Source organism: Apostichopus japonicus, chromosome 12, assembly GCF_037975245.1.
Source record: "Apostichopus japonicus isolate 1M-3 chromosome 12, ASM3797524v1, whole genome shotgun sequence".
In the NCBI taxonomy this organism is placed as follows: Eukaryota; Metazoa; Echinodermata; class Holothuroidea; order Aspidochirotida; family Stichopodidae; genus Apostichopus; species Apostichopus japonicus.
In genome coordinates this window covers 27,242,619-27,267,246 of record NC_092572.1, presented here as the reverse complement: position 1 = coordinate 27,267,246, position 24,628 = coordinate 27,242,619, and the positions used below count along the sequence as shown (strand labels likewise).

The 24,628-nt window shown below is 31.2% G+C and overlaps 1 protein-coding gene and 1 pseudogene across 5 annotated transcripts in view; both read right to left on the bottom strand.

Moving 5' to 3' along the window:
• LOC139976813 (uncharacterized) overlaps positions 1 to 24,628 on the bottom strand; it is a 177,517-nt gene that overhangs the window by 68,342 nt on the left and 84,547 nt on the right. The window lies entirely within an intron of this gene.
• Positions 2,888 to 24,628, bottom strand: part of LOC139977285 (uncharacterized) — a 51,479-nt pseudogene continuing 29,738 nt past the window's right edge.

Genomic DNA, 24,628 nt, shown 5'->3' with positions numbered 1-24,628 from the left:
ATACTGCATTTAGTTCTTGGACTTCTCTCCTTTATCAGCAGGTAAGAAATAATTAGAGCATCTGGTGTTTAAAAGGTAGCTATGATTCTCTCGGCTTCTTAATTTGTACGTAGTCTAAATCAAAACTCATATTGTGACTAGCGAGTAACATTAAAACATATAAAATATAATTGTGGCGAGTGTACAGGTCTTTTTTATTGAAAAGAGGCTCAACATATAAAGTCTTAAAGCGATCAGAATTTGAATAATCTACAAAGACACCGTTAGACCTAGATCAGAAAATTTGTTGTTACCTCTTTAGCTATAAACTGAAATAAGATAGCCATAAATATTTACCATAGCTATTTATCAAACGTGAAAACTTTGTAAAAATCAACATGATGTATCTAATTTGAATTATCTGAATCCAAGATACTTAAAACAGCTTTTATCTTACTAGATTTAAACAGGATAAAAATGTTTAAAGAACTTAGACAAGAACAAAATAATTTTTCTGACATTGAGCTAACTATGATTATTTCCACAACTATTTGTCAAACGTTGCAACATTTGTTAGGAAGTTAGTGTGGACCAACATAATTCGATACTGCCGTTACTTCGTAAGACTTCTCCCTTTTATCAGCAGGTAAAAATTAAAAGCATCACATCTTATGTGAAAGCTATGATTCCCTTAATTGTATGTAGTCTAACTCAAATCATATTGTTATTAGCTAGTAACATTATAAAATGTAACATATAATTGTGAGGTGTGTACAGGTCATTGTTTTTTTTTTTTCATTTAAAAGAAGCTCAAAATAAAAAGTCTTAATGAGATCAGAATTTAAATTATCTTACAAACCATAGTTTGACCTTGATCAGAAAACTTGTGTTTACCTCATATATATATATATATATATATATATATTTACATAGATATATATATATATATGTATATATATATATATATATAAATATATATATATATATATGTATATATATATATATATATATATATATATATATATATATATATATATTATTATTATTATTATACATAGTCTGAAACGATTAGATTTTGAATCATCTCAATGAAGACTTATTAACCCATAATCTAATCACATCAGGGCCCTGTTCCACCAAGACTAACTTACGCTTGATCTTAAGATCAAACTTAAGTTCGATTCTCATCCGATAGATCGTAGCGTAAGTTCGATCGTTAAGTAGTTTCCACAAAATCAAACTTACGCTACGCTTGATTTTAATTAATATATGGTTAGTGGACGAGGCTACTTTGACCTTTCGTGACCTCAAATCTCTTGTGTCTCCGCAGTTTTGACACGGCGATCAACCTGTCAGCGCATTATATGTCATTTAAATGGTGAGTAAATATCAGATGAGTGTATCAGAATAAACATTTAACCACAATCTTTACAAGAATGACATTTGCCATTTTTTATTGCATTGGTTCGTTGTGCGTTACGACTGAAAAAACATTGAAAGATCGTCCGTTGACCGCATTTTATCTGCCAACTTGGTACTCTTTGCGCACGTTAAATTAGTTTAATACAGGCAGTCAGTGTTATATGTAGGCTATGTACTAGAGCCTAGAGGAATACCCGGGACAACGTTAGGCCTGCCTACATCTTTACTAAAGTTTAGGCCTAGCAGTTAGCGCAAATGTTTATAAGCAAATGGCTAATGTATAAAAGATAAATAACATAAGTATACGCCTGTATTATTACACGGACGTCTTAGGCTTAGTACTACAATACTATATAGTATACTTAGGCCTATAACGGCTAATGATTACCACTGGGATCAGTGACCGATATTGATAAATTGTCACAATCTCGTACAAAGGAACTCTGTATGAAGTCCAGACTAAAGAGAGGTAAAGTTATTGCACTTGCACCCCTTATAGGCTTAATTCTAAACAAAAGTGAAAGTCACCTTGCTGCCGACTTAGGCCTAGCTTGCCTATTTTTTTTAAGTCCATAAAACAAAAACAAAAGCAGTAACAGCCTAGGTCTACAGGGCCTAACCTACACACACTAACGTATGATTGTATACCCTATGTTGCTTTTCGCTGAACTTGAGCTGACCGGGACCTTAGTGATGTGAAATGATTATTTTGGATTATTTCAGTCTAATTATAGACCTTCCTTGTTAGGTGCACACAATGCAAGCAGCTGTATCTGACCACTTAGCCAAGGCCAGAGTAGCTAAGTCGGACTGGGACTCTATTACAAAATACAAACACGTTTTAAGTGATCATATTTCAAGGGACATGGCTTGCGAAGTTATTACAATTAAAGCTATTCAATTGGATGAGCAGCTGTGTGTGCTGCTAGCCTATAGCCATTGGCTGTTGAAACTCAAAATAGAGGTCATAGGGTCTAGCCTGGTATTGGCAGGGCTGGCTCATTAAGTTTAGAGCACAGTGTTCTTGAGTCGTTAATGATAACTTGACAATTTTCACAGTAACCATTGTTTCCACGTTTTCCTATTCTAACTCAAAAGAAAAAAATCCGCAAAGAATCATTTTTCCCAGCAAGAAATGTGTATTCTTTGATAATAATTGTTCATATCTTTTTATTTTAGGTGGAGGGCCAGCAGCTGATTACAGCCCTGTTTATGGGGCCGTGTTAGAAGCAATGCCCCCCCCCCACCCCCAGGCCAGAGATGATGCCAATGCTCTGGGGACATCAGAGACCGACCCTTTGACTGCTATTTAAGCGAGTCATCACAGGTACAATTTATATGATATACATGTTAAAAGACCCAATTTGAATTTCAGTACAAAGAGCCTATGGCTTTTGGTGGAGGTTAAAGGTCATTTTTGATCACCAGAAGTCAAATTGTGAAAGCCTGGAAAACTTACAGCACTCCAACTTAATATTAAACACAATATGTATTTGGTACCCTTGATGAATAATTTTGAAAAAGATAAAGGGAATCAAAAGGAAAGTAGTTACCTTTTTCCAAAGTGAAAAAATCCTTTCACAGAATTTTAAATTATTTAACAATTATTCAATTGTTACTTCTGATAAAGAGGACGGCATTTATAATGGAAGGGTTATAGGATTATCTTGTAATTGATAAATTGTTTTCATTTGCTCTATTCACAGGATTCAACTGGACCAACAGAAATGTCACCAAATAGGCAGTGAACCCTTTCCCCAACAGTTCATTCCAGGCCAAAGAAGCCAGTTATACTGTCTCACTGTTATAATTACACAGCCTACACTATAGTGTACTCTTCTACGTGGAATATAATGGTTCTTTACTAATTAGATTTATTGCATATACAAGTGAAGGAAGCTAAGTAACTACTACTTGAATTGGAAAACCATCTGAGAGGGAGCTGTAGATAATATCAATGTAAAATTCAAAATGCGATTTTAAGCTGTTGTGTTAGAATGTCAAAACTTATTTTTCTTCAAAACTTCTTTGTAGAATGCATGTGGTATTTGAAAAATGCAAAATGTTTGTTTGACATAACATTCATATTCTTTGCTGCCACTATGTACAGCCAAAACTAATTTGCCTCTTTCAAAGTAAACAAGGATAGGGTAAGAGTTAGAAGATGGTACAGTATGAGACCATCATTTAGGTGAAAAAAAATAGTAATTATATCTGTCCGGACAGCTGCCCCATGGACATTATCAGGTGCTACCCCAGCTTCATCTGGGTCTGTTTGAACATGTTGGTCACGCTGGGGATCTAAGTGTGGCTCCTTCAAGTCCTTACTGATGTTAAAAAGGACACAACAGGCAATGATAATATCACAAGCTCTTTGTGGTTCTATTTTCATGCCATCGCCAATCAGACATCGAAATTTGTTCTTGAGCTGGCCGTTGACTTGCTCAATCTTGGCTTGTGTTCTTGTCTGAGCACTGCAATTAAAGAATAAATATAATCTTGAAGACAGCTCTTTATTTCATTGTTCACTATTAAGTAATTTATGTCTATTTTTTCCGTATGGTGAACTACAATATACAGTTATAACTGATACTATTGAGTTTGTGATTTTGTGTGTGTGCTTTTCGGACAAATCTAAAGAGGTGTATCAATTTAGATAATCAAATGAGCTGAAATGATACCATACCATACCTCGATATGTGTTGGTTTGTACAAGCTTACTTACTTATTGAATGAGGTCTCTTCGAGTGTGGCTGGGTTCTGAATAGGCGTCATCAACCATGGCTGTAGAGGATAACCAGAGTTCCCGAGAAGTATCCCTTGAAGTTGGTGGTCCTCAAACTGTCTCCCAACAAGGCTTTCACATAATATCCTACTGTCATGGGTACTGCCTGGCCATCGTGCTACAACATTGATGATTTTGTATTTTGCACTACAAATTAACTGTACATTGATTGCATGTCTACCTGTACGGCTAACAAATGTACTCATCCGGCCCATAGATACAACCGTGGATTCCAATCAATGTCCCATCTACTGCACCCTCAACCTGCGGAAATCCTGCTACCAAACAAATCCCTCTGAGCACTGGTCACAGAGGCTGGAGTGGTTCGGAACTTAATTTCATCATTCCGGATTTGAACCAATGCTCATGTAACCCTCCTTAATGCCCGTGAGGCAGATGACTTTCTGCATTCGTGTAAAGAGACACACTCTGCTAAGGCACTTTTTGATCGTGATTTATAAAATCATAGTGCAATGAAAACATGCAAACTGGCTGACAGAGCCCTACTTATGTTGGTGGGATGTTCTAACTTGGCCTATAATATGTTCATTAAAGTCATACAGCCTAGCCTAGTAAACCTTTATCTTTGGTGCATGTCAAAATCATTGTAAAGTTCAAAAGGTTGGCTTCTGTCTGTAAAAATTCTCTCTCCTTGTAGAATTCGACGATAATTACGTTGTTGACTAGCTTGCTGTTACAAATATAACGCCATTTGTGCACAAGTACATAAAATTCACATTTTATTACTTCTACATGTACAGTAAAAAACTAAACAAATTGTAAATCAATTGCTTACCATAGCATGGAATCATACTTACGAATGATCTGGATTACTGCTTAAAGTTACGCATGATCGGATTGAACTTAAGCTCGATATCAAGCGTAAGTTTCTTTGTGGAACGGAGATAAGTTTGATTTCAAACTTACGCTCCATAAGGTGACTTACGCACGATTGATCAAACTTAAGATTAAGCGTAACTCTTTGTGGAACGGGGCCCAGATGAGTGAAATTTCAATGTGTTTATCAAGCATGTTTATCATAGCTTTTTTTCATACTTGGTAAGTTTGCGATAATCAACATTATGTGATACTGCCATTATTTCTTTAACTATTATCAGCAAGTCAAAAGCAATTATCACATATGATGTGAAAAGGGTAGCTTTGATCATCTTCTTAAATGTTACGTAGTCGAAACCAAAACTCACATTGTAACTAGCTAAGATGAACATTTGAACAAGCATATCTTGTAGGTAGGTGTCAAACATGGAAACATTATCAGTTTGTCGTGTGAACCAACATGTGATACTGAAAATCTGAAGTGATAAGTATTTGAATTGTCTTATGAAACACTTAAGAACCAAAGATTGTAAACTAGTTTTCATCTGATTAACTTTGAGAAAGATAAAAGTGCATATTTTATTTTTGATAATTACACGCATTTAATAATACCTGGCTCAGCATCTTCCAATTTATTAAACAGTATCTGTGTCATTATTTAGGTAACAGAAATGTTATATTCATCAATTGCATGTAATTTAAAATCATGTAGAAGAACACAGTCACTTCTTCTTTCTGGTATTGAACTAACTAATATTGAATAATATGAACGTCATTTGTAAATCTGTGACCGTACAATATGTACGACAACTATTTCAAAACGTTCAAGCTGCTTTTGATGCTAAATTAATTAGAAACATCTTTCAGGAATATCATAGATCTGATGGTTCCCTTCTAAATAAATCATGCTTACAAAGCTTTTACATACTCTTTTATTTACATGAAAGAACCGTGCACTAATATATACTCAAACTAGAACAACGATGTTGTCACTCTTCAATTGACTTTTGCAAAATGAGAAACTCGATGAAAATAAACTATTTAATGCCCAATGTGTGTGATACAGTGAATTACCCAATTTTAGATCTGCTTTGAAGTCCAAGTCTGTTGACCCCATATTACACTTCCCCGTATTCAACACCAAAATGTTGTATTTGCAATCGAGATAAATAAGAAACATTGAAAATGGCAGACTATAGTTCATCTAAAACAGTGCGTTTTAATCAAGTGTTTATCAATTGAGTACCCATCCACTAAGAAATTCCCTTATTAATAGATGACATTATTAACACTGTGATAATCTGTGGCCTTCTACAGCAAGAAAACAACACATTTCCATAATTGTTACTGGCAGAGAACCATTGTTTTGAAACAATCTAAATGTGCATGAATTTAGCAAGTTCATCCAATGTTTTAGACAAATAGGGGAAACAAGTTATTTTGCTTCCTGGGATTGAATTCTACTACTATTGCTTAACATGAAATGTTACTTGTCAATTAAAACCATACAATGCGAATGATAGATATTTCAAACCAGATATGAAAAACTTTCATGGTGCATGTTGATGATGATTAGGTACATTTTCAAGAAATCTTCTTCAAGGTAGACAATCTCAAGGGACAAGTATGGAATTAAACGTGCATATTTTCCATGATGGCTATTTGTTAAATGTGGCAAACTATATATGTAAACTTCCATGGTACATGGTTTTAATTGGTGCATGGTTGTTAATGATAAAATTTGATATTTCTATCAGAAATTCATTCAAGGTAGAAAATCTGAAGTGACAACTATGGAATATGAGCACGCATATTTTCCACAGCTATCTGTCAAACGTGGCAACATTTGTCAGGAAGTTAGTGTGAACCAACATAATTCGATACTGAATTTACTTCTTAAGACTTCTCCCTTTCATCAGCAGGTAAAAACTAAAAAAGCATCACATCTGATGTGAAAACTATGATTCCCTTGGTTCCTTAATTGTAAGTATTCTAACTCAAATAATATTGTTATTAGCTATTAACATTGTAAAATGTAACATATAATTGTGGGGATGGTGCATATTTTTCATTGAAAAGAGGCTCAAAATAAAAAGTCTTAATGAGATCAGAATTTGAATTATCTTAAAAAGCATAGTTTGACCTCGATCAGAAAACTTGTTTTTACCTCATTATCTATAAGCTGAAATAAATACACATGTATATTTACCATAGCTATTCATCGAACGTGAGATTTTGGTGTTAATGAACATGATGACTTTAATTTGAAGTGTCTTAATCCAAGATACTAAAGCTAGATTTTACCTTACTAGCTTCATGAAGATAAATTGGCAGAATGTTTTTTCATAGCACATTAATTAAAATACTCACAAGGTACGATGTAGTAGGAAGCTGCAAGCAACCAAATATATGAAAAGAGCGTTAGTGCACAGGTTCTTTTTATTGAAAAGCTCAACATCAAAGTCTTAAGGCGATCAGAGTTTGAATTGTCTTAAAAAAAAACAGTTTAACCTAGAAAAGAAAACTAGTTGTTACCTCATTAGCTATACACTGAAATAAGATACACGTGAATATTTCCCATAGCTAATTTTCAAACGTGAGAAATTTTTGTTAATCAACATGATGTGATAAATTTGAAATATGTTAATCAAAATTACTAAATCTAGGTTTTACCTTATTAGCTTTTAACAAGATAAAAATGCAGAATTGTTGGTCATTGCACACAACGTAAATACTCACGAGGCGGGGGCCGGCTTGCTGTAAGTAAACAAAAAAATTAATAAAGCGTCAGTTATTATGAAACAGAAACATTTAATTAACCAAACGAATGACATTTTTCAAAGAACATAAACAAGAACAATTTTACATTTCTGATATTCATCTTACTTTTATTGGTAAACAATTACGTTTCTTCCAAATTTGTGATTGTACAGTGTGAACGATAGCTATTTCAAACTATATAGGTAAAACTTCCATGGTGCATGGTTTTAATTGGTGCATGGTTTTAATGATTAATGACAACAATGAAAATAAGCACGCATATTTTCCACAACTATTTGTCAAACGTGACAATATTTGTCAGGAAGTTAGTGTGAACCAACACAATTCGATACTTCTTTTACTTCTTAAGAATTCTTCTTTTCATCAGCAGGTAAAAAATAAAAGCATCACATCTGACGTGAAAGCTTTGATTCCATTGGTTCCTTAATTGTATGTTTTCTAACTCAAATCATATTGGTATTAGCTATTAACATTTTAAAATGTAACATATATTTATGTGGAGTGCACAGGTTGTTTTTATTAAAAAGCTCAACATCAAAGTCTTAAGGCGATCAGAGTTTGAATTGTCTTAAAACAAACAGTTTGAAATCGATCAGAAAACTAGTTGTTACCTCATTAGCTATACACTGTAATAAGATACACGTGAATATTTCCCATAGCTAATTTTCAAGCTTGAGAAATTTTTTGTTAATCAACATGATGTGATAAATTTGAATTGTGTTAAACAAAATTACTCAATCTAGGTTTTACCTTATTAGCTTTTAACAAGATAAAAGTGCAGAATTGTTGGTCATTGCACACAAAGTAAATACTCACGATTCGCTGTTAGTAAAAAAAATATATTAATAAAGCGTCAGTTATTATTAAACAGAAGCTTTTAATGAACCAAATGAATGACATGTTTCAAAGAACATTAACAAGAACAATTTTACATTTCTGATATTGAGCTTACTATTATTGGTAAACAATTACGTTTCTTTCAAATTTGTGATTGTACAGTGTGAACGATAGCTATTTCAAACTATATAGGTAAAACTTCCATGGTGCATGGTTTTAATTGGTGCATGGTTTTAATGATTAATGACAACAATGAAAATAAGCACGCATATTTTCCACAACTATTTGTCAAACGTGACAATATTTGTCAGGAAGTTAGTGTGAACCAACACAATTCGATACTTCTTTTACTTCTTAAGACTTCTTCTTTTCATCAGCAGGTAAAAAATAAAAGCATCACATCTGATGTGAAAGCTTTGATTCCATTGGTTCCTTAATTGTATGTTTTCTAATTCAAATCATATTGGTATTAGCTATTAACATTTTAAAATGTAACATATATTTATGTGGAGTGCACGGGTTGTTTTTATTAAAAAGCTCAACATAAAAGTCTTAAGGCGATCAGAGTTTGAATTGTCTTCAAAAAAAAGAGTTTGACATCGATCAGAAAACTAGTTGTTACCTCACTAGCTATACACTGTAATAAGATACACGTGAATATTTCCCATAGCTAATTTTCAAACTTGAGAAATTTTTGTTCATCAACATGATGGGATAAATTTGAAATATGTTAATCAAAATTACTAAATCTAGGTTTTACCTTATTAGCTTTTAACAAGATAAAAGTGCAGAATTGTTGGTCATTTTACACAACGTAAATACTCACGAGGCGGGGGCCGGCTTGCTGTAAGTAAACAAAAAAATTAATAAAGCGTCAGTTATTATGAAACAGAAACATTTAATTAACCAAACGAATGACATTTTTCAAAGAACATAAACAAGAACAATTTTACATTTCTGATATTGAGCTTACTATTATTGGTAAACAATTACGTTTCTTCCAAATTTGTGATTGTACAGTGTGAACGATAGCTATTTCAAACTATATAGGTAAAACTTCCATGGTGCATGGTTTTAATTGGTGCATTGTTTTAATGATTAATGACAACAATGAAAATAAGCACGCATATTTTCCACAACTATTTGTCAAACGTGACAATATTTGTTTGAAAGTTAGTGTGAACCAACACAATTCGATACTTCTTTTACTTCTTAAGACTTCTTCTTTTCATCAGCAGGTAAAAAATAAAGCATCACATCTGATGTGAAAGCTTTGATTCCATTGGTTCCTTAATTGTATATTTTCTAATTCAAATCTTATTGGTATAAGCTATTAACATTTTAAAATGTAACATATATTTATGTGGAGTGCACAGGTTGTTTTTATTAAAAAGCTCAACATAAAAATCTTAAGGCGATCAGAGTTTGAATTGTCTTCAAAAAAAAGAGTTTGACATCGATCAGAAAACTAGTTGTTACCTCACTAGCTATACACTGTAATAAGATACACGTGAATATTTCCCATAGCTAATTTTCAAACTTGAGAAATTTTTGTTCATCAACATGATGGGATAAATTTGAAATATGTTAATCAAAATTACTAAATCTAGGTTTTACCTTATTAGCTCTTAACAAGATAAAAGTGCAGAATTGTTGGTCATTTTACACAACGTAAATACTCACGAGGCGGGGGCCGGCTTGCTGTAAGTAAACAAAAAAATTAATAAAGCGTCAGTTATTATGAAACAGAAACATTTAATTAACCAAACGAATGACATTTTTCAAAGAACATAAACAAGAACAATTTTACATTTCTGATATTGAGCTTACTATTATTGGTAAACAATTACGTTTCTTCCAAATTTGTGATTGTACAGTGTGAACGATAGCTATTTCAAACTATATAGGTAAAACTTCCATGGTGCATGGTTTTAATTGGTGCATTGTTTTAATGATTTATGACAACAATGAAAATAAGCACGCATATTTTCCACAACTATTTGTCAAACGTGACAATATTTGTTTGAAAGTTAGTGTGAACCAACACAATTCGATACTTCTTTTACTTCTTAAGACTTCTTCTTTTCATCAGCAGGTAAAAAATAAAGCATCACATCTGATGTGAAAGCTTTGATTCCATTGGTTCCTTAATTGTATGTTTTCTAACTCAAATCATATTGGTATAAGCTATTAACATTTTAAAATGTAACATATATTTATGTGGAGTGCACAGGTTGTTTTTATTAAAAAGCTCAACATAAAAGTCTTAAGGCGATCAGAGTTTGAATTGTCTGAAAAAAAAAACAGTTTGAAATCGATCAGAAAACTAGTTGTTACCTCATAAGCTATACACTGAAATAAGATACACGTGAATATTTCCCATAGCTAATTTTCAAACTTGAGAATTTTTTTGTTAATCAACATGATGTGATAAATTTGAAATATGTTTATCAAAATTACTAAATCTAGGTTTTACCTTATTAGCTTTTAACAAGATAAAAGTGCAGAATTGTTGGTCATTGCACACAACGTAAATACTCACGAGGCGGGGGCCGGCTTGCTGTAAGTAAACAAAAAAATTAATAGAGCGTCAGTTATTATTAAACAGAAGCTTTTAATTAACCAAATGAATGACATGTTTCAAAGGACATAAACAAGAACAATTTTACATTTCTGATATTGAGCTTACTATTATTGGTAAACAATTACGTTTCTTCCAAATTTGTGATTGTACAGTGTGAACGATAGCTATTTCAAACTATATAGGTAAAACTTCCATGGTGCATGGTTTTAATTGGTGCATGGTTTTAATGATTAATGACAACAATGAAAATAAGCACGCATATTTCCACAACTATTTGTCAAACGTGACAATATTTGTTTGAAAGTTAGTGTGAACCAACACAATTCGATACTTCTTTTACTTCTTAAGACTTCTTCTTTTCATCAGCAGGTAAAAAATAAAGCATCACATCTGATGTGAAAGCTTTGATTCCATTGGTTCCTTAATTGTATGTTTTCTAACTCAAATCATATTGGTATAAGCTATTAACATTTTAAAATGTAACATATGTTTATGTGGAGTGCACAGGTTTTTTTTATTAAAAAGCTCAACATAAAAATCTTACGGCGATCAGAGTTGGAATTGTCTTCAAAACAAACAGTTTGACATCGATCAGAAAACTAGTTGTTACCTCATGAGCTATACACTGAAATAAGATACACGTGAATATTTCCCATAGCTAATTTTCAAACTTGAGAATTTTTTGTTAATCAACATGATGTGATAAATTTGAAATATGTTTATCAAAATTACTAAATCTAGGTTTTACCTTATTAGCTTTTAACAAGATAAAAGTGCAGAATTGTTGGTCATTGCACACAAAGTAAATACTCACGAGGGGCTGTAAGTAAAAAAAATATTAAAAGAGCGTCAGTTATTATTAAACAGAAGCTTTTAATTAACCAAACGAATGACATGTTTCAAAGAACATAAACAAGAACAATTTTACATTTCTGATATTGAGCTTACTATTATTGGTAAACAATTACGTTTCTTCCAAATTTGTGATTGTACAGTGTGAACGATAGCTATTCAAACTATATAGGTAAAACTTCCATGGTGCATGGTTTTAATTGGTGCATTGTTTTAATGATTAATCACAAAAATGGAAATAAGCACGCATATTTTCCACAACTATTTGTCAAACGTGGCAATATTTGTCAGGAAGTTAGTGTGAACTAACACAATTCGATACTTCTTTTACTTCTTAAGACTTCTTCTTTTCATCAGCAGGTAAAAAATAAAAGCATCACTTCTGATGTGAAAGCTTTGATTCCATTGGTTCCTTAATTGTATGTTTTCTAACTCAAATCATATTGGTATTAGCTATTAACATTTTAAAATATAACATATATTTATGTGGAGTGCACAGGTTGTTTTTATTAAAAAGCTCAACATAAAAGTCTTAAGGCGATCAGAGTTTGAATTGTCTTAAAACAAACAGTTTGAAATCGATCAGAAAACTAGTTGTTACCTCATAAGCTATACACTGAAATAAGATACACGTGAATATTTCCCATAGATAATTTTCAAACTTCAGAATTTTTTGTTAATCAAAATGATTTGATAAATTTGAAATATGTTAATCAAAATTACTAAATCTAGGTTTTACCTTATTAGCTTTTAACAAGATAAAAGTGCAGAATTGTTGGTCATTGCACACAACGTAAATACTCACGAGGCGGGGGCCGGCTTGCTGTAAGTAAACAAAAAAAATAATAAAGCGTCAGTTATTATGAAACAGAAGCTTTTAATTAACCAAACGAATGACATTTTTCAAAGAACATAAACAACAACAATTTTACATTTCTGATATTGAGCTTACTATTATTGGTAAACAATTACGTTTCTTCCAAATTTGTGATTGTACAGTGTGAACGATAGCTATTTCAAACTATATAGGTAAAACTTCCATGGTGCATGGTTTTAATTGGTGCATGGTTTTAATGATTAATGACAACAATGAAAATAGGCACGCATATTTCCACAACTATTTGTCAAACGTGGCAATATTTGTCAGGAAGTTAGTATGAACCAACACAATTCGATACTTCTTTTACTTCTTAAGACTTCTTCTTTTCATCAGCAGGTAAAAAATAAAAGCATCACATCTGATGTGAAAGCTTTGATTCCATTGGTTCCTTAATTGTATGTTTTCTAACTCAAGTCATATTGGTATTAGCTATTAACATTTTAAAATGTAACATATATTTATGTGGAGTGCACAGGTTGTTTTTATTGAAAAGCTCAACATAAAAGTCTTAAGGCGATCAGAGTTTGAATTGTCTTCAAAAAAAAAACAGTTTGACATCGATCAGAAAACTAGTTGTTACCTCATTAGCTATACACTGAAATAAGATACACGTGAATATTTCCCATAGCTAATTTTCAAACTTGAGAAATTTTTGTTCATCAACATGATGTGATAAATTTGAAATATGTTAATCAAAATTACTAAATCTAGGTTTTATCTTATTAGCTTTTAACAAGATAAAAGTGCAGAATTGTTGGTCATTGCACACAAAGTAGATACTCACCAGGCGCTGTTAGTAAAAAAAAATATATTAATAAAGCGTCAGTTATTATTAAACAGAAGCTTTTAATGAACCAAATGAATGACATGTTTCAAAGAACATTAACAAGAACAATTTTACATTTCTGATATTGAGCTTACTATTATTGGTAAACAATTACGTTTCTTCCAAATTTGTGATTGTACAGTGTGAACGATAGCTATTTCAATCTATATAGGTAAAACTTCCATGGTGCATGGTTTTAATTGGTGCATGGTTTTAATGATTAATGACAACAATGAAACTAAGCACGCATATTTTCCACAACTATTTGTCAAACGTGGCAATATTTGTCTGGAAGTTAGTGTGAACCAACACAATTCGATACTTCTTTTACTTCTTAAGACTTCTTCTTTTCATCAGCAGGTAAAAAATAAAGCATCACATCTGATGTGAAAGCTTTGATTCCATTGGTTTCTTAATTGTATGTTTTCTAACTCAAATCATATTGGTATTAGCTATTAACATTTTAAAATGTAACATATATTTATGTGGAGTGCACAGGATTGTTTTATTAAAAAGCTCAACATAAAAATCTTAAGGCGATCAGAGTTTGAATTGTCTTCAAAACAAACAGTTTGACATCGATCAGAAAACTAGTTGTTACCTCATAGCTATACACTGAAATAAGATACACGTGAATATTTCCCATAGCTAATTTTCAAACTTGAGAAATTTTTGTTCATCAACATGATGTGATAAATTTGAAATATGTTAATCAAAATTACTAAATCTAGGTTTTACCTTATTAGCTTTTAACAAGATAAAAGTGCAGAATTGTTGGTCATTACACACAACGTAAATACTCACGAGGCGGGGGCCGGCTTGCTGTAAGTAAACAAAAAAATTAATAAAGCGTCAGTTATTATGAAACAGAAACATTTAATTAACCAAACGAATGACATTTTTCAAAGAACATAAACAAGAAAAATTTTACATTTCTGATATTGAGCTTACTATTATTGGTAAACAATTACGTTTCTTCCAAATTTGTGATTGTACAGTGTGAACGATAGCTATTTCAAACTATATAGGTAAAACTTCCATGGTGCATGGTTTTAATTGGTGCATGGTTTTAATGATTAATGACAACAATGAAAATAAGCACGCATATTTTCCACAACTATTTGTCAAACGTGACAATATTTGTCAGGAAGTTAGTGTGAACCAACACAATTCGATACTTCTTTTACTTCTTAAGACTTCTTCTTTTCATCAGCAGGTAAAAAATAAAAGCATCACATCTGATGTGAAAGCTTTGATTCCATTGGTTCCTTAATTGTATATTTTCTAATTCAAATCTTATTGGTATAAGCTATTAACATTTTAAAATGTAACATATATTTATGTGGAGTGCACAGGTTGTTTTTATTAAAAAGCTCAACATAAAAATCTTAAGGCGATCAGAGTTTGAATTGTCTTCAAACAAAAAAGTTTGACATCGATCAGAAAACTAGTTGTTACCTCACTAGCTATACACTGTAATAAGATACACGTGAATATTTCCCATAGCTAATTTTCAAACTTGAGAAATTTTTGTTCATCAACATGATGGGATAAATTTGAAATATGTTAATCAAAATTACTAAATCTAGGTTTTACCTTATTAGCTTTTAACAAGATAAAAGTGCAGAATTGTTGGTCATTTTACACAACGTAGATACTCACGAGGCGGGCGCTGGCTTTCTGTAAGTAAAAAAAAAATTAATAAAGCGTCAGTTATTATGAAACAGAAACATTTAATTAACCAAACGAATGACATTTTTCAAAGAACATAAACAAGAACAATTTTACATTTCTGATATTGAGCTTACTATTATTGGTAAACAATTACGTTTCTTCCAAGTTTCTGATTGTACAGTGTGAACGATAGCTATTTCAAACTATATAGGTAAAACTTCCATGGTGCATGGTTTTAATTGGTGCATGGTTTTAATGATTAATGACAACAATGAAAATAAGCACGCATATTTTCCACAACTATTTGTCAAACGTGACAATATTTCTTTGAAAGTTAGTGTGAACCAACACAATTCGATACTTCTTTTACTTCTTAAGACTTCTTCTTTTCATCAGCAGGTAAAAAATAAAAGCATCACATCTGATGTGAAAGCTTTGATTCCATTGGTTCCTTAATTGTATGTTTTCTAACTCAAATCATATTGGTATTAGCTATTAACATTTTAAAATGTAACATATATTTATGTGGAGTGCACAGGTTGTTTTTATTAAAATGCTCAATATAAAAGTCTTAAGGCGATCAGAGTTTGAATTGTCTTCAAAAAAAAAACAGTTTAACATCGATCAGAAAACTAGTTGTTACCTCATTAGCTATACACTGAAATAAGATACACGTGAATATTTCCCATAGATAATTTTCAAACTTGAGAAATTTTTGTTCATCAACATGATGTGATAAATTTGAAATATGTTAATCAAAATTACTAAATCTAGGTTTTACCTTATTAGCTTTTAACAAGATAAAAGTGCAGAATTGTTGGTCATTTTACACAACGTAAATACTCACGAGGCGGGGACCGGCTTGCTGTAAGTAAACAAAAAAATTAATAAAGCGTCAGCTATTATTAAACAGAAACATTTAATTAACCAAACGACTGATATTTTTCAAAGAACATAAACAAGAAAAATTTTACATTTCTGATATTGAGCTTACTATTATTGGTAAACAATTACGTTTCTTCCAAATTTGTGATTGTACAGTGTGAACGATAGCTATTTCAAACTATATAGGTAAAACTTCCATGGTGCATGGTTTTAATTGGTGCATGGTTTTAATGATTAATGACAACAATGAAAATAAGCACGCATATTTTCCACAACTATTTGTCAAACGTTGCAATATTTGTCAGGAAGTCAGTATGAACCAACACAATTCGATACTTCTTTTACTTCTTAAGACTTCTTCTTTTCATCAGCAGGTAAAAAATAAAAGCATCACATCTGATGTGAAAGCTTTGATTCCATTGGTTCATTAATTGTATGTTTTCTAACTCAAATCATATTGGTATTAGCTATTAACATTTTAAAATGTAACATATATTTATGTGGAGTGCACAGGTTTTTTTTTATTAAAAAGCTCAACATAAAAGTCTTAAGGCGATCAGAGTTTGAATTGTCTTAAAACAAACAGTTTGAAATCGATCAGAAAACTAGTTGTTACCTCATTAGCTATACACTGAAATAAGATACACGTGAATATTTCCTATAGCTAATTTTCAAACTTGAGAATTTTTTGTTAATCAACATGATGTGATAAATTTGAAATATGTTTATCAAAATTACTAAATCTAGGTTTAACCTTATTAGCTTTTAACAAGATAAAAGTGCAGAAATGTTGGTCATTGCACACAACGTAAATACTCACGAGGCGGGGGCCGGCTTGCTGTAAGTGAACGAACAAATTAATAAAGCGTCAGTTATTATTAAACAGAAGCTTTTAATTAAACAAACGAATGACATTTTTGCAAAGAACATAAACAACAACAATTTTACATTTCTGATATTGAGCTTACTATTATTGGTAAACAATTACGTTTCTTCCAAATTTGTGATTGTACAGTGTGAACGATAGCTATTTCAAACTATATAGGTAAAACTTCCATGGTGCATGGTTTTAATTGGTGCATGGTTTTAATGATTAATGACAACAATGAAAATAAGCACGCATATTTTCCACAACTATTTGTCAAACGTGGCAATATTTGTCAGGAAGTTAGTGTGAACCAACACAATTCGATACTTCTTTTACTTCTTAAGACTTCTTCTTTTCATCAGCAGGTAAAAAATAAAAGCATCACATCTGATGTGAAAGCTTTGATTCCATTGGTTCCTTAATTGTATGATTTCTAACTCAAATCATATTGGTATTAGCTATTAACATTTTAAAATTTAACATATATTTATGTGGAGTGCACAGGTTTTTTTTTATTAAAAAGCTCAACATAAAAGTCTTAAGGCGATCAGAGTTTGAATTGTCTTCAAAAAAAAAACAGTTTGACATCGATCAGAAAACTAGTTGTTACCTCATTAGCTATACACTGAAATAAGATACACGTGAATATTTCCCATAGATAATTTTCAAACTTGAGAAATTTTTGTTCATCAACATGATGTGATAAATTTGAAATATGTTAATCAAAATTACTAAATCTAGGTTTTACCTTATTAGCTTTTAACAAGATAAAAGTGCAGAATTGTTGGTCATTACACACAAAGTAAATACTCACGAGGGGCTGTAAGTAAAAAAAATATATTAATAAAGCGTCAGTTATTATTAAACAGAGGCTTATAATTAACCAAATGAATGACATGTTTCAAAGAACATTCACAAGAACAATTTTACATTTCTGATATTAAGCTTACTATTATTGGTAAACAATTACGTTTCTTCCAAGTTTCTGATTGTACAGTGTGAACGATAGCTATTTCAAACTATATAGGTAAAACTTCCATGGTGCATGGTTTTAATTGGTGCATTGTTTTAATGATTAATGACAACAATGAAAATAAGCACGCATATTTTCCACAACTATTTGTCAAACGTGGCAATATTTGTCTGAAAGTTAGTGTGAACCAACACAATTCGATACTTCTTTTACTTCTTAAGACTTCTTCTTTTCATCAGCAGGTAAAAAATAAAAGCATCAAATCTGACGTGAAAGCTTTGATTCCATTGGTTCCTTAATTGTATGTTTTCTAACTCAAATCATATTGGTATTAGCTATTAACATTTTAAAATGTAACATATATTTATGTGGAGTGCACAGGTTGTTTTTATTGAAAAGCTCAACATAAAAGTCTTAAGGCGATCAGAGTTTGAATTGTCTTCAAAAAAAAACAGTTTGACATCGATCAGAAAACTAGTTACCTCATTAGCTATACACTGAAATAAGATACACATGAATATTTCCCATAGCTAATTTTCAAACTTGAGAAATTTTTGTTCATCAACATGATGTGATAAATTTGAAATATGTTAATCAAAATTACTAAATCTAGGTTTTACCTTATTAGCTTTTAACATGATAAAAGTGCAGAATTGTTGGTCATTGCACACAAAGTAAATACTCACGAGGGGCTGTGAGTAAAAAAAATATTAATAGAGCGTCAGTTATTATTAAACAGAAGCTTTTAATTAACCAAATGAATGACATGTTTCAAAGAACATAAACAAGAACAATTTTACATTTCTGATATTGAGCTTACTATTATTGGTAAACAATTACGTTTCTTCCAAATTTGTGATTGTACAGTGTGAACGATAGCTATTTCAAACTATATAGGTAAAACTTCCATGGTGCATGGTTTTAATTGGTGCATGGTTTTAATGATTAATGACAACAATGAAAATAAGCACGCATATTTTCCACAACTATTTGTCAAACGTGGCAATATTTGTCAGGAAGTCAGTATGAACCAACACAATTCGATACTTCTTTTACTTCTTAAGACTTCTTCTTTTCATCAGCAGGTAAAAAATAAAAGCATCACATCTGATGTGAAAGCTTTGATTCCATTGGTTCCTTAATTGTATGTTTTCTAACTCAAATCATATTGGTATAAGCTATTAACATTTTAAAATGTAACATATATTTATGTGGAGTGCACAGGTTGTTTTGATTAAAAAGCTCAACATAAAAGTCTTAAGGCGATCAGAGTTTGAATTGTCTTAAAACAAACAGTTTGAAATCGATCAGAAAACTAGTTGTTACCTCATTAGCTATACACTGAAATAAGATACACGTGAATATTTCCTATAGCTAATTTTCAAACTTGAGAAATTTTTGTTAATCAACATGATGTGATAAATTTGAAATATGTTTATCAAAATTACTAAATCTAGGTTTAACCTTATTAGCTTTTAACAAGATAAAAGTGCAGAAATGTTGGTCATTGCACACAACGTAAATACTCACGAGGCGGGGGCCGGCTTGCTGTAAGTGAACGAACAAATTAATAAAGCGTCAGTTATTATTAAACAGAAGCTTTTAATTAACCAAACGAATGACATTTTTGCAAAGAACATAAACAAGAACAATTTTACATTTCTGATATTGAGCTTACTATTATTGGTAAACAATTACGTTTCTTCCAAATTTGTGATTGTACAGTGTGAACGATAGCTATTTCAAACTATATAGGTAAAACTTCCATGGTGCATGGTTTTAATTGGTGCATGGTTTTAATGATTAATGACAACAATGAAAATAAGCACGCATATTTTCCACAACTATTTGTCAAACGTGGCAATATTTGTCAGGAAGTTAGTGTGAACCAACACAATTCGATACTTCTTTTACTTCTTAAGACTTCTTCTTTTCATCAGCAGGTAAAAAATAAAAGCATCACATCTGATGTGAAAGCTTTGATTCCATTGGTTCCTTAATTGTATGATTTCTAACTCAAATCATATTGGTATTAGCTATTAACATTTTAAAATTTAACATATATTTATGTGGAGTGCACAGGTTTTTTTTTACTAAAAAGCTCAACATAAAAGTCTTAAGGCGATCAGAGTTTGAATTGTCTTCAAAAAAAAAAACAGTTTGACATCGATCAGAAAACTAGTTGTTACCTCATTAGCTATACACTGAAATAAGATACACGTGAATATTTCCCATAGATAATTTTCAAACTTGAGAAATTTTTGTTCATCAACATGATGTGATAAATTTGAAATATGTTAATCAAAATTACTAAATCTAGGTTTTACCTTATTAGCTTTTAACAAGATAAAAGTGCAGAATTGTTGGTCATTGCACACAAAGTAAATACTCACGAGGCGCTGTAAGTAAAAAAAATATATTAATAAAGCGCCAGTTATTATTAAACAGAGGCTTATAATTAACCAAATGAATGACATGTTTCAAAGAACATTCACAAGAACAATTTTACATTCCTGATATTAAGCTTACTATTATTGGTAAACAATTACGTTTCTTCCAAGTTTGTGATTGTACAGTGTGAACGATAGCTATTTCAAACTATATAGGTAAAACTTCCATGGTGCATGGTTTTAATTGGTGCATTGTTTTAATGATTAATGACAACAATGAAAATAAGCACGCATATTTTCCACAACTATTTGTCAAACGTGGCAATATTTGTCTGAAAGTTAATGTGAACCAACACAATTCGATACTTCTTTTACTTCTTAAGACTTCTTCTTTTCATCAGCAGGTAAAAAATAAAGCATCACATCTGATGTGAAAGCTTTGATTCCATTGGTTCCTTAATTGTATGTTTACTAACTCAAATCATATTGGTATAAGCTATTAACATTTTAAAATGTAACATATATTTATATGGAGTGCACAGGTTTTTTTTAATTAAAAACCTCAACATAATAATCTTAAGGCGATCAGAGTTTGAATTGTCTTAAAAAAAAAACAGTTTGACATCGATCAGAAAACTAGTTACCTCATTAGCTATACACTGAAATAAGATACACATGAATATTTCCCATAGCTAATTTTCAAACTTGAGAAATTTTTGTTAATCAACATGATGTGATAAATTTGAAATATGTTAATCAAAATTACTAAATCTAGGTTTTACCTTATTAGCTTTTAACATGATAAAAGTGCAGAATTGTTGGTCATTGCACACAAAGTAAATACTCACGAGGGGCTGTGAGTAAAAAAAATATTAATAGAGCGTCAGTTATTATTAAACAGAAGCTTTTAATTAACCAAATGAATGACATGTTTCAAAGAACATAAACAAGAACAATTTTACATTTCTGATATTGAGCTTACTATTATTGGTAAACAATTACGTTTCTTCCAAATTTGTGATTGTACAGTGTGAACGATAGCTATTTCAAACTATATAGGTAAAACTTCCATGGTGCATGGTTTTAATTGGTGCATGGTTTTAATGATTAATGACAACAATGAAAATAAGCACGCATATTTTCCACAACTATTTGTCAAACGTGGCAATATTTGTCAGGAAGTTAGTGTGAACCAACACAATTCGATACTTCTTTTACTTCTTAAGACTTCTTCTTTTCATCAGCAGGTAAAAAATAAATGCATTACATCTGATGTGAAAGTTTTGATTCCATTGGTTCCTTAATTGTATGTTTTCTAACTCAAATCATATTGGTATTAGCTATTAACATTTTAAAATGTAACATATATTTATGTGGAGTGCACAGGTTGTTTTTATTGAAAAGCTCAACATAAAAGTCTTAAGGCGATCAGAGTTTGAATTGTCTTCAAAAAAAAAACAGTTTGACATCGATCAGAAAACTAGTTACCTCATTAGCTATACACTGAAATAAGATACACATGAATATTTCCCATAGCTAATTTTCAAACTTGAGAAATTTTTGTTAATCAACATGATGTGATAAATTTGAAATATGTTAATCAAAATTACTAAATCTAGGTTTTACCTTATTAGCTTTTAACAAGATAAAAGTGCAGAATTGTTGGTCATTGCACACAACGTAAATACTCACGAGGCGGGGGCCGGCTTGCTGTAAGTAAACAAAAAAATCAATAAAGCGTCAGCTATTATGAAACAGAAACATTTAATTAACCAAACGAATGACATTTTTCAAAGAACATAAACAAGAACAATTTTGCATTTCTGATATTGAGCTTACTATTATTGGTAAACAATTACGTTTCTTCCAAATTTGTGATTGTACAGTGTGAACGACAGCTATTTCAAACTATATAGGTAAAACTTCCATGGTGCATGGTTTTAATTGGTGCATGGTTTTCATGATTAATGACAATAATGAAAATAAGCACGCATATTTTCCACAACTATTTGTCAAACGTGGCAATATTTGTCAGGAAGTCAGTGTGAACCAACACAATTCGATACTTCTTTTACTTCTTAAGACTTCTTCTTTTCATCAGCAGGTAAAAAATAAAAGCATCACATCTGATGTGAAAGCTTTGATTCCATTAGTTCCTTAATTGTATGTTTTCTAACTCAAATCATATTGGTATAAGCTATTAACATTTTAAAATGTAACATATATTTATGTGGAGTGCACAGGTTGTTTTTGTTGAAAAGCTCAACATAAAAGTCTTAAGGCGATCAGAGTTTGAATTGTCTTAAAAAAAAAACAGTTTGACATCGATCAGAAAACTAGTTACCTCATTAGCTATACACTGAAATAAGATACACATGAATATTTCCCATAGCTAATTTTCAAACTTGAGAAATTTTTGTTAATCAACATGATGTGATAAATTTGAAATATTTTAATCAAAATTACTAAATCTAGGTTTTACCTTATTAGCTTTTAACAAGATAAAAGTGCAGAATTGTTGGTCATTGCACACAACGTAAATACTCACGAGGCGGGGGCCGGCTTGCTGTAAGTAAAAAAAAATAATAATAAAGCGTCAGTTATTATTAAACAGAAACATTTAATTAACCGAACGAATGACATTTTTCAAAGAACATAAACAAGAACAATTTTGCATTTCTGATATTGAGCTTACTATTATTGGTAAACAATTACGTTTCTTCCAAATTTGTGATTGTACAGTGTGAACGACAGCTATTTCAAACTATATAGGTAAAACTTCCATGGTGCATGGTTTTAATTGGTGCATGGTTTTAATGATTAATGACAATAATGAAAATAAGCACGCATATTTTCCACAACTATTTGTCAAACGTGTCAATATTTGTCAGGAAGTCAGTGTGAACCAACACAATTCGATACTTCTTTTACTTCTTAAGACTTCTTCTTTTCATCAGCAGGTAAAAAATAAAAGCATCACATCTGATGTGAAAGCTTTGATTCCATTGGTTCCTTAATTGTATGTTTTCTAACTCAAGTCATATTGGTATTAGCTATTAACATTTTAAAATGTAACATATATTTATGTGGAGTGCACAGGTTGTTTTTATTGAAAAGCTCAACATAAAAGTCTTAAGGCGATCAGAGTTTGAATTGTCTTAAAAAAAAACAGTTTGACATCGATCAGAAAACTAGTTGTTACCTCATTAGCTATACACTGAAATAAGATACACGTGAATATTTCCTATAGCTAATTTTCAAACTTGAGAAAGTTTTTGTTCATCAACATGATGTGATAAATTTGATATATGTTAATCAAAATTACTAAATCTAGGTTTTACCTTATTAGCTTTTAACAAGATAAAAGTGCAGAATTGTTGGTCATTGCACACAAAGTAAATACTCACGAGACGGGATGCATTTTTCTGTAAGTAAAAAAAAAATTAATAAAGCGTCAGTTATTATTAAAGAGAAGCTTTTAATTAACCAAATGAATGACATGTTTCAAAGAACATAAACAAGAACAATTTTACATTTCTGATATTGAGCTTACTATTATTGGTAAACAATTACGTTTCTTCCAAGTTTCTGATTGTACAGTGTGAACGATAGCTATTTCAAACTATATAGGTAAAACTTCCATGGTGCATGGTTTTAATTGGTGCATGGTTTTAATGATTAAATTAGATATTTCTATGAGGAATATCATTCAAGGTAGACAATCTGAAGTGACAGCTATGGAAAATAATCACGCATATTTAGTGCGAACGAACATCATGCGATATTGCCTTAGGTCTTGGACTTCTCCCTTTCATCAGCAGGTAACAATTAAAAGTATCATATCTGATTGGAAAGCTATTATTCCCTTAGTTCCTTAATTGTATGTGTTCTAAGTCAAGTCATATTGTGTTGGGCTATTAACATTATAAAATGTAACATATAATTGTGGAGAGTGTACAGGTCTTTTTGGCCCTTCAAAACAGGTTCAACATACAGAGTCTGAAACGGTTAGAATTTTAATCAGCTCAATAAAGACTTATTTAACCTATTATCTA